Source organism: Triturus cristatus, chromosome 9, assembly GCF_964204655.1.
Source record: "Triturus cristatus chromosome 9, aTriCri1.1, whole genome shotgun sequence".
NCBI lineage: Eukaryota > Metazoa > Chordata > Amphibia > Caudata > Salamandridae > Triturus > Triturus cristatus.
Window position 1 is genome coordinate 855,283,217 of NC_140592.1, and position 12,232 is coordinate 855,295,448.

Consider the following 12,232-nt stretch of genomic DNA (forward strand, 5'->3'; position numbering starts at 1 on the left):
TCTGGGAAAATTTGCCAGGCCTGGTTTCAGTTCCCAGTCCGGCCCTGCACTCGGGATGGGGTAGGCCTCTGAATTTTGCTGCAAAACCTGCTGGAGGCTTGGGCCACAAATGGTCCAATGCACAAGTTCGTAGAACGTCGTGAAGGGGTTGCACTCGACAATAGTGCACGGTACCCGGGTATTGCTGTTCCTTGTCACTCGTGGGGTCCACTCGCCTCAGCTCTGCTGGGGACTCACAATGGCCGTCGAGAAGTCAGGAAATCCACTTCCGGGGCTCCAGGGACTTCAGACTCCGGCAGGAGCAGGAAAGTTTGCGACCGTTGATTCAACTTTTTGGTGCCTGCCAAGCAGGGGAGTCACTTCTTGACTCCAAGGGAGATTCTTCTGTCTTCCAAAGGTAGTGGAACGTCGAAGGGCCAGGATTCTTCTTTGTAGAGAGTCGTCCAGGGTTATCTACTTTGCAATGGCAAGGTTGGCTATCTTATACTGAAGATAGGGGAGGGACTAGCTCTATGACCACTCCTCTGGGAGGGTCAGGGTAGGAGGTGGTTACACCCACTTCCCTTTGTCCAGTTTCGCGCCAGAGCAGGGACAGGTAGCCCCTGAACCGGTTTGAGCTGGCATATGCACAGAGGAGCCTACTGCTCCCCCAGTGCAGGACTTCAAAGCAATCTAGAAGTGCACCCACCCAGCCCCAATACACTAAATCATGTCTGGAAGGTAGTGACACCTCCCTGTGACAGGATGCCTATTGTTGGGCCTCCTCCACTGCGAGTTTTAGTCAGCAGCAGGAGGGCAGCCGAGTGTCTGTGCTGGTGGCATCCCATTTTGTGATGCCAGGGCTCTTTCAGATTTCTACCGTGTTACAACAGTAGGTACATGTCATCCCCTCTAGAAGGGTGGGATCATACTCCCACACCAGTTACTGGTGTGGGGGTATGATTCCAAGATGTTTGACACCAAACACAACATGTTTTGATGCAGTCATTCCAAAGTTAGCATTACCGGGAGGTTATAATGCACTTAAGAGTATATGGTTTAACCGCATCCACAAACAGCCACAAGGAATAGACCCTGCCAGCTGCAGAGCGGTCCTGCTTATGCAGAGGCGCCCCCTCACATTGTAAACCAAGCACCCTGCCCTCAGGATTGATAGGGCCTGCCTTAGGGGTGACTGATAGGTTTATATGTGTGTGTATGGTGAGATATAGGAACCTATACCTCTGTGAGGAGTGCTAACACTACCTCACCCAGGCTGCAGTAGCAGGCCTGTGGTGTCAGATGTAGTCTGCTTCCCAGGGGTGGCATAATACATGCTTCAGCCCCTGGTAGGCCTGTGAAGTGCCTATGCCCTTGCTACCTAGGGTACCATATACTAGGGGCTCGTAAGGTACCACAGTATCCAATCACTAGTGCATCTAGTATGCACTCAAAGTTGTTTAGAGAGAACAGAGAGACTGGGGCCCTGATTAGCAGGGACCCAGCCTGACTATAGCCAGAAACCAGTGTATACATCAGAAAAAAAAGTGGGGGCAACATAAGTGCAGATCCTACTCTCCTACACTGTGGAACCAGGGCCAGAGCTGCCGGCAGGGGAATCATAGGGGCCCCTCTGTCCTCTAAGGCTGCGGGCCCAAAGTCGCACTGGCAGGTTCAGGCCGCCCAAATATGACGCAAATGGCATCATAAAATTCTTTGAGTTGGATGGGGGTCGCTCCCGGCCCTGATAAGGAAGGGAAACCCAGAGCCAACCCAGGCATTCGCTCCACGGAGCAGGGCCTCAAGCACAGAGACAGGTGAGGCGAAGTCGAAGCATGTTTGGACTTCTTGTGCTTTTTGTGATGCCTCTTACCTGACTTCGAGTTTGACGAAGAGGACTTCGAATCGCCGGAGTGGTGTCCGGACCTTCCTCTCGACTGAGACCTGGACCGAGACCGGCGAGGCGACCTCTGCGGTGCCAGACGCCGGGCCGCGAGAAGCTTTAGAGACTGCTCCCTCAAAGCCTTTGGCGCCATGTCCCGAGATTCAGAACACGACTTGGAGTTGTGGTTGCGTTCCAGGCACCAAAGACAAACCAAATAGGGGTCCGTAACCGACATGCCACGGTGCCAGGCACCGCACGGCTTGAACCCTGAAGTCCTCTTACTCAACATTCCTAAACACACCAACGGAGTCGACAAAAAGTCAAAAAAAGTCTGACCAAAAATGACAGGGGGTAACTCTCTTCAACGAATCGGCGCTCGCTTGCGCGGAAAGAAACAAACTGACGTCAGTGCGCTGGAGTGGCAGTTATATTGACACCGTGGAGTAGAACGATGCCACCTACCGGCGTGCAGGAGTACTGCTACAAAAAATCCTTCTGATCCAGCCTGACGGCTGGAAGTTCAAAGGTAAGGAATCTGCAGCTAGATGTTTCTATCAGATATGTTTTTTATTTTATTTTGCTGAGAATTTGCAGAGGAACCACACCAAAAATGTTTTTAAAAAGTAGACTCCCATGCATTTCTAAAACTAACCTTGCAGAGTGGGGCAGGATCCGGGGTTGGCGAAGATATTACTGAAGGGGAGACAGGGCGTGGCCTCCCTCCCGGAGCTTAATAAGCTCTTGGGGACCCCATCCCCCGGGACCGAGGTGGTTTTAAAAGGGAAGGGGGACACAACCCCCTCTCGAGGCTAAAAGGTCCTCAGGAACCCCATGCCTACGTAATTAATTAATTCTCTGAGCCTCATTAGGCCGTGGGGACCTCATCCCGCAGTGCTAAAATGTGCATAAAAGGGGCGGGGCCACGTGGTTCCCCTCCCCGAGCCTAATAAGGCCATGAGGACCCCATCCATCAGGACTTCCATTTTAATAAAGAGGAGGGGTGCGCAGCTAAGGCCCAGAGGTGCCCCGTCTCTCGGGCGACATAGATTAAAATAGGGAGTTGGACGCGCTGCCCCCTCCCCAAACCTAAAAAGACCCCAGGGACCCCATCCCTCGGGGCTGGCTCTCTTACCTTGTCCTGGGCAGCCATCCCAGGGACACAGTAGTTTCCAAAACATATGTTTGCTTCCATCTGACGGGACATTTTTCAATCTCCTGCCAAATGGAAGAAAGCAGTAAGTCTGAGATTTTAAAATGCCCCCGATTGCTGGGGGCAGATTTGTGTTTTGTTTCCCTGCCTGCATCAAAACAAAACCCATGTTGTGTTGCCTGGAGGGAGCAACATAATTACCTGCTCCCTCCGGGCAGGAGCAATGCCGGCTGCCACCCCATGTAGAGAACCGGCTGAGGCAGTGGGGCTCCCTCCGCAGCCCCCCAACATGTTTGCGAGTGACCGGGGTGGGCACCGGGGCACTCACCTATATTGAAGCCAGGCTTTGGGTGATAGGGTCATGGGGTTCATAATGGGCTGGATGTCCTTGGGCCCCCTCTCTCAATTAAAATAAGAAACGGCCTCGGGGATGGTGTTACCGGGGTGGCCTCCCTCATCTGGACGTGATGAGCCACTGTCCCCCAAGGAACTGGTAAACTTGACAAGACTGATTGTTTACAGTATTTTTAGAGCACTCAAATTTCCAGGAAAACTCGTGAATGGCGCATACCGTCTAGGTGTTTGATTTGTTTTCTGGGACTTGTATTTCTGCTTATCGCCTTACTAAATCTGGATTACAACTCCCACAATGCAGAGCCTCAAAATCTGGACTGACAGGTCTTTACTCATAAGGGACCTGCGTAACTCGAGGGCTCTGCATTTTAGATCAAGGCATCAATGGTTTACGCATACTACAGTTTATGCAAAAAGAATGAAGCTCAGGCACACTGGGTTTGGTTGCTTTATTTGAGGAAAAAAAGCTGAATGAAGCCTTTGCCTCCCTGTGTTGGACAGCTGGCAGCTGAGCCGTCGTGCCCCTGCCAGGGACGCCATGGCAGTGTGTTCTTGCTTCCCTGGAGAGCCGTGGCCCAGGAGCGCCCGCCGGCGGGAGGACGCTGCCGGCTTTGTCACTGGCGCCGCCGCGGCCCTGCCCCTGGTTACGACCGAGGCGTCTGTCAGAAATGGACAGGAGGAGCGGCGTTCACACACGGAGGGAGTGAAGCGCTGCCTCTCAGCTGTTTCCGTTGCTGGGGGTGGGTTTAGTTGGAAGCCGACAGGCAGAATTTAAGGAACGCGCCTTTCTCCCTGCCTGGTCTCCGCTCCGTATCAGAGCATAGCGCGGCTTGGGGCGCCAGATGTTTTTTTAAATGTCCACCGTCGGTCCGTGCTGCATAGTGATTTGTAGGGACATAGCAGGAACCAGGTGATTTTTCTTGGCGTGCAGATTTCAGTTTCTTATTTTCATTGATCTCTACAGTTAGGACCAACATTTGTAAGGTTTCACGGGGTCGGTTGCAATCGTAAGTCGCTTATCCTGTCCAGGTTTTTTCTCTGCCTCCTGGTTGTAGTCACTGCTTAGGTAATTAATTCGGGACTGCATGTACCAGGCTGCACAGAACAAAACTCGACTGGATAAGCTTCAGAATGTACCACGGGAGACGTTCCGAAGCAAATGTGCTGATGCATGCGGTCTCTTCCACTGGGCCCAACATGCCGAGCAGCCGGACTGAATACAGCCTTACATTGACATCAGATAGCTATTTAACATTTTCTCAATTGAGATAAAAGTACATATTTTTGATGCTATAATTCGCATTTCAGGAAAAATGCAGCCCAGTTAATTATTATTAAAACTGCTTACTTTCACTTTAAGGCACAGTTGGGAAGTGGCCCCGGGTCATGCGTGACGCCGCCTTACAATGATGGCTTTTTAGCCATCACTTTACATGCAGGCATTTGGAGGCCTGCATTTATAATGGAAATATACGATGCTAAAGCACTGCAAAGCCACATGCCATGGGGGCGCTTTGCAGTTATGCACTCTTAAAATAAAAATAAAAAACTGAAATACATCCTCTTTAGGCGAAAACGGAATCCATAAAGATGAGCAATCAGAGGTGAATCGTATCTGCAAAGGTCACTTAAGACCATCCGTGCCCAGCGTTGCACAGTTGGAAGAGACAAATGGATACATGTACAACACGATTCATGTTGGGTCTCACATGATAGTGCAGAGAGAGATGCTATTTAAGATGTACTCTGTTGGCCAATTTGGAAGTAAACGTTGCCAGCCGATATTTTGGATATAAAACGTTGCCTTGTGTGTTATGTAAGAGGATACAATAAAAAAAATAGCACCGTGAAGACGTACTTGCGTGTTTCACTGCCATGCGCGAAAAACGAGCATTTTTTTTTTATACATGGGATAGACTTTGGCAATGTACTAAAATGGTAAAGGCTGCTCCGCTTTACAGAGGTCGCCCATGCAGGTCTTTATTTTCCTAGGAAATACATTCCGTTTGGTGGTTTCTGTAATGTTTATTCTGTTGTTTCCTGTGATAAGGTGAAGAAAGTCATAAGGCGAATTTGATTACGACACGTCAAGTCGTTTTACCCGAATTAAACCAAAATGCTGAAATGTCCAAGCACGAAATTCATGCCCGAGAGGGGTGTCTGTGTCACAATATTGTAGGGGGGAAAATCGCAGACGTTATAAATGTATTGTGTGATATATTTACAGTCCCCTCCATGCCAGAATGGCCAGCAGGAATACTGTGCTGTTTGATATCTAGAGTGCTGCTTAGCTTGGCTTCAGCGCCTTGAGACTTTTTCATGGGCCAGAGTTTTTACAGCTGAAGGACCTCAAACTGCCCCCCCCCCCCCCCCCACTCTTACACAGGACTGCAGTCTTTTGACAATGGGATTTGTGCCGCCAGGAAGACCAAAGGGTAGGGCACAACGTACACACTTAAATGGTTAAATAAACAACTGTAAGCTATTTCCCTCTATGCGGTCTTCAGTCATTGCCAAGTGGCTGTGTTCCTTCGTGTAGGTGAGTGTGTGCCTATGTTGTGCACGGGGGCTCGCATGGCCCTTGTGGGCACGGGGCAGACCTAGTAACGGCTCCTATCTGAAGATCGGAGCGGTAGTCACCCGCCAAAAATCATCCAACAATCAATCTCCCACCGATCGCACAGAGCTCTTATCCAATGTGCTTGCCATGTATGTGGTAAATATGTATCTGCCTGTCGAAATTGGCGCCTTAATTAGTATTCCAAGGGGAGTATCAGTGATTGTATTTTTACCAACCTAATTGGTATTCTAAGCCGGTCTAGTCTGGTGCAAGAGGGTGTGTGTGATATTTGGTAAACGTGCACCCTGTTTCTGGGAATTGCACCTGTGAATATAGGCTGCCGTGTAACCTTGTCCGCAGAAAGTCACGAAATTAATGCTTTTTCTGAGGGGTTGGGCGGTCCTTGGCAGGTGGTCATGCTACGTACGCCCAGGACATGTTGCTGCTGTGCACAGGAACAGGTGACGCCCCCAACCGGTGGTGCCTGTACTATGAAATCGGAGGCAGACATGGCATGAAGGCGGTTGGCGGGGGTGCACGGTGACATGCAAATGAGCGCTGCTCCCCGCCTCCAGCGAGCAGCACACACATGCACAATTTGTAGCCGGCACTGAAGCATGGAACAGCACGAACGCACGCAGGTGGCACGCACCAAGCACTGCAGTATGCCAAAATACACAAAAATAACGCGCCTGCAGCGCGGTGCATTTCACGGTGCATAAGCATGCAGTCCCTCTCACCACATACCTTTTTCGGACTTTGCAGAATTCCCCGCTCATTAGCCCATGTCGTTCCGGCTCCATTGTAAATCGGACGAGGGAGAGAGGCGCTGAGGTTACAGCTCTTGTCCTGGAATGACTCCTGGCTGCAACACTCAAGACGACTGGCCCTACCGAAGGCGTCGGTGCCTGACAGGGGCTTGCAGGAAAAGCCACCGTTTGCTGAGGGGAGGAGGGGGGAGCGAAAGGGAGAGAAAAATCCAGTTCGTCTGCAGGCAGTAGCTCCAGCAGCAGCGTGGAAGAACGAGCCGTCCGCAGTGATGAGGTCAGAGGCAACGGCACAGCAGCAGTAGGGCTCCAGCTCAGCCCCAGCACAGGGCTTGGGGACACTGGAGAAAAGCCGCCCAGAGAGGGATCCCTGGCTCTGGCGCCAACCTGGCTCCTCAGTTTATTTCTCTCTTTGGTTCCAGAGTGCCCGCGCGCTCCAACCAAGGCAGGGGCGCGTGAAGTGAATACCGGCAACGAGAATGCATGCCGTCATACTTCTAGAGTATGACGTAAGACATCATGCAACGGAGTGACGAATGAAAAGTTCTGTCAGGCGTTCTTATTCACGTCACACTGGTGGAAAGGGCAGGGCCACGTGTTTCGCTATCATTGGTGCAGTGGCACTACGGTGGTTCAGCGGCGTGAGGGGCCGAATGAACACTGATTGATTATTGTTGAATTTTACTACCCATGCAGCAGACTGGGCATATTTCCTTGCTAGCACTATTGCGCGGGGTGGGGATGGCGAGGACGTGTTTCCAGTGGAAAAATAATAGTTTTCCGGCACATGACATTTTGTTCTGTATTCACAGTTTTTGTGGGTTCTTTCTCAGCCCCCCTCCCTCATATTTGAGCAATTATGGGAACTGAAGGAAAAAGATAAAAGCGAGTTATCTATAATTGATTTGGGCTGAGATTCACCAATTCACCCCTCTATTAACCAGCAAAGTCATTATTGCCCTCTGTTCTGGATGCAAAAGCTCTTGGTAATTGAGCTAAATATATTGTCGATTTGGGATATTTCATGCGTCCTCTTGAAGCAAGCAATCAAAGAGAAGTCCTAGGGATTTAAACTTGACTGGGATCTGAAATCAAATAAGAACCTTTCATCGCATTTGATTCACCCACACATGGTGAGCTTAGAACCCAGGCTTACTTGTTGGCACAGAGTCTAAGAGATGGCTTAATGTGCCTTTGTTTTCTTTCCTTGACTCTTAAAGCAAGAAGGCTACAATGTATGCAGATAACTACAGATTATTGAGGGTATTGATTCGAATATACTGCCTGCATGCTATCATTTCTCTGCAAAACATGAGGGAATTCGTTTACATTCACCATCACTTGGATGACTGCCATAGGGGAAAGCCTGGCTCACAGCTTCTTGGCAAAATGTTTGGAGTTTATGGGCAGAAGTGTTTACATTTCTGTAACTTGCTGATGAAATCCTTGGACAACAGTCTGAATCGTACCACATGCAATGTTACAAACTTTATTGTTCTCAGCATTTGCCATAACAATATACAACTCCAATAAAACACATTTTATCATTAGTACATACTACAAATTAACAGAATTAAAAACTATGAAATATATGTGTGTGTGTAAAGAAATGCCCCTCTTTGTATGGTCACCCTCAAGGTTTTGGACGGATGCTGCTCTGAGCACTCTGAAAGTGCACTGACGCCTGCTAACCAGACCCCAGTGCCTGGCCCTTACCAGTGGCTGCTCCTCCGCTATGGTGGAGGACCGTCGCCTCACTGCTCTTAGAGCAGTGAAAAAGGGAAAAAGTTAAATGGTAATAACGTTATTACCATTTTATTTTTCGCTACTGCGGGCTGGATTGGGGCGGGGCTGGTGGCTCATGGAGGAGGAGTGGTTTGTACACACTTAAGTACGCATGACTGCTTGGCTGGCCGGCTTGTCCCGGCCAAACAGTCATGCACACTTTGCATTTTCCCCACAAGGCTGTAATGCACAGCCTAGTGGGGAATATGCACAGGTTCCCTATCCCCATCTGAGCACCGATCCACGGCGCTCAGACCAATCACAACACTGCATTGCAGCGTTGTGATTGGCTCAGGGAAGCCTGTGTGCCCAGGTGCTTCCTGCAGCTTCTTTCCTGACTGGAGTCAGGAAGAGAGGCGAAGAGGAGATGGAGGAGAGGCGGTGGAAAAGGTGAGTGGGATTTTATTTTTTTCAACCCCCCCCAACCTGGTACCCCTACTCCGTTCCCTACCAGCCTCCCCTGGTCCTTACCGTTAAACTGATAAGTCGAATTAGCTTTTACCAGTTGGTTGAGCTAGTTTACCTGTAAGTCACTAGTAAATGGCACCCAGGGCACTTAACTTAGAGGGTCCCTCCCACGGATTACAGCAGTGGTTGTGCCACCCTGAGTGAGACATGAGCAAAACAAGTCTCCCAGCCCGCCATATGCAGGATGGAGGCAGAGTTTAACTGCTGTCCCGACTTTGCTATTTAAAGCAATGGCAGAGTTAGATTTCCCTGGGTATATGTGTAAGTCACCCCTATGGCAAGCCTATTGAGTCCTAAGGCAGGGTGCAACATATTCCCCGGGCAGAACATGTAACTTTACATGTTTTGACAGTGAAAACGTGGAACTGTCATTTTTACTGTGGAAAAGCCCGGTCACCAATTTTGCAAGTGCAGAGTTGCACGCTGGCTCTTCAACTGTGCTAATTCTGGAACGATGTAACCAAAGTGGGTCATCCATGATATCAAACAAATCATTACATTAAGCCCAACTTGATTCTCAGGTCAAAATTAATGTAACAAGTTTTAGTGTGCAGCTTTAGCAAAGTTGCCACTTTGTTGTAAGTCCGCTGTGCTCATACTGGTTGCACATGGGGTCCTGTAGCTGAGACAGTTTCTGCCCTCCTGGGGAGACGTGTTAACTACTCCCAAGAAAGGATAGAATAGGGGCATGCTCTGGAAGGAGTTGTCACCACCCTCCTGTAGGAAGCCCAGGAGCGGCTCCTTCAGTAGGGCAGAGGACTGTCACCCCGCTAATTAAAATGTCCCAGAGATGAAAAATTAAATAGTAATAAAGTTACTTTATTACCATTTTATTTTTAACTAATACACATCTAGTGTCAGGGTGGGAACATTGCTACTGAATAGCAGCAGCAGGGAGGAGTGGTGGGCTGGGCGCTTAAGTTTAACATGCACGTCACTTTGGCCGTCTGTCTTGCGACGGCCAGCCAGACATGAACACTTTAAACCTCTCTAATACAGCTGTCTTAGACAGCTGGGTTGAGAAGAAGCACAAGCCACCAGTGCCCTTGGGAGAGCTAAGAAAGTCCGCTCCATCAAATCCTGGCGCTTCCCTCATGCTGGTTAACAGCATGAGAGTAGTGCCGGGATTGGTTAGGGGAGTTGGCCCGGGCCCGCACTGGAGGAAAGAACACCAAGACCGGAGCAAGTAGGACGTGCAGCAAGGTAAGTGACCATTTTATTTACTTTGATTGAATGTATTTGTCTGTGCTAATATGCACTAAATTGCCGACATGGATTACAGTACCGTTTTAAAGTTTAAAATTTTAGCTTTAAAACAATAATGCAATGCATGTCAGCAATTTCGTTAATGTAATTGCGCGTGTATGCATCCACCACCCATTTTCCTGCCTCACTACTCTCCGTAGTTGGCAGCCGCCACTGGGGAAGCCACATGGGTGTTAGCCCAAAAGGCTAGCTTCAAAAGAGAAGCAACCTTTGAAGGGCTAATGGGTAACAATGGGGAGAGGGGCTGCTCCATTCTTCAGACAGACAGACTGGCACTTGAGACAGGAGAGGGGAAAATCAGTTGCCAAACCAGGGCATGTAGCCCCCTTGGTAGCCACACCTCTGGGATGAGCTGGGGAGCTCCACACGCGGGGAGAGGAGTCCTGCCATTTTGGAAGAGGGCAGAATTGTGCATCCTAGGATGCCCAGATGCCACACTTTGCAGGAGTGGTCATCAGGTGGGAGGGTACTGGTAGCCCATTGGCCGCAACCGCATCCTACCCTGTTCTTCAAATATATATACATATAACAGTAAGGACATTTAGACTATAAGATAAATAAAAAAAGCTTTCCAGACACACAAGTGGCAAATTAAAACTGCAATTTGACAATTCCATCTATTTGCCCCCATCTATTTGCCCCTATTTATTTTTATATCAGTACACCATATGCTATGGCAAAGTGGATAACCGGCTGATCAGTCCAGTATTGAAGTGGAAGTTCGTCAGCAGGGTGTTTAATGCCAAAGATTTTAAATATTGACAAGGGCCACTTTTTGCAAGCAATTAATGTCTTTGTACGAAACAGCATGGAATATAGGGCTGAATCCATACCACATTAGCTGCAATCACGTATACTATCTTTGCTTATTCATACATTATAGTTTCTCCCTTTGACTGCACTAGGGAGTGTCCATATTCTGCATTCATAGTATAAAGTACTAACTGCTTCAGGTTGTATCCAGTCCAGATGTTTCAAGAACTTTAGTCTAGTACAATGAGCACTTTGAAGGCACAGAAGATTTCTCAAACACAGAAAGGGTTGGATCACGTTTCCTGGGTCGGCCCACGAGGAAGGTAAACTACATAGATAGCCTTGGTGTTGGGAAGAGGGACATGGGGTCTGGGGTTCACAGTACACAAGTTTAAGCTCTCTCTTCATCATGGCCTTTGTGACAAACAACACAGCTCGTAATAAGTATTCAATACAAACCTAATTTGTGAAACATACAAATAGTTTTTTTCACAAACGAACAAAAACAAGGTACTATATTAAATGTGTTATGGCGCAGTACGCGTGACAAGTGAATACATTAAAAAAAAGTGCAAAGAAGCTGGACAACAAATGTATAGGGTTTGGTTGTTTCTGAACATCTCAGCTGTCACAAATATCTATCTTCTATTTGCAAGGGTGGCAACAAGAAGCCCTACCACGGTCAACAACCAGGTTTACTCAATTTGGAGCATACATATGCATCAGTGTGTACATGTATTGTGCGTACATCTCCTTCACAAAAGGACTACAGGTGAGTTGAGTTCATAAAAATAAATGAGTTACTAGGAATCTTTGGTCCAGATGAAGGCTGTATAACAATTCGGACAAACAAAACCGCTGTAACATGTAGACCTGACCTCATTATTCTGGAGTAATAATTACCTCTCCACGTCAACCTGTACGTTTTTAACCTTACCAGGCGAGCCCACCAATAAACTCATCAAATTAGATGTCTCATTTGGATATTTTAAAGAAACAAAGTCATAAAAGATCCCTCAGACCCAGATTATCAATTGCTCCCTTATTTAGGTTGAGTCCACTCCGATGCACCGCCATTTTGGATGCCGGTCTCTATGATCAAGGACGTACCTAAGGGGGAGTTTAGGGTGTGATACCCCCCAAGTAAATGCATTCTTGGCTTGGGAGTTGGGTCTGCTGGCCTCAAGTCGTGTCTGCTATCTCTGCATTGGTTTTAGAGAGAGATATAGCCGTCTGGTGGCCGAATTAAAACATTTTAAACCGGC

General features: G+C 48.5%; 1 protein-coding gene across 1 annotated transcript in view; it reads right to left on the reverse strand.

The window, feature by feature from the left end:
* The window catches only part of TRAF3 (TNF receptor associated factor 3), a 722,485-nt gene extending 715,482 nt beyond the window's left edge, over positions 1-7,003 (reverse strand). Inside the window, exon 1 of the mRNA XM_085626331.1 lies at positions 6,676-7,003. The gene's annotated coding sequence lies outside the window, so the exon portion shown is untranslated. The remainder of the gene's footprint in view (positions 1-6,675) is intronic.
* Positions 7,004-12,232: the final 5,229 nt, after the last annotated feature.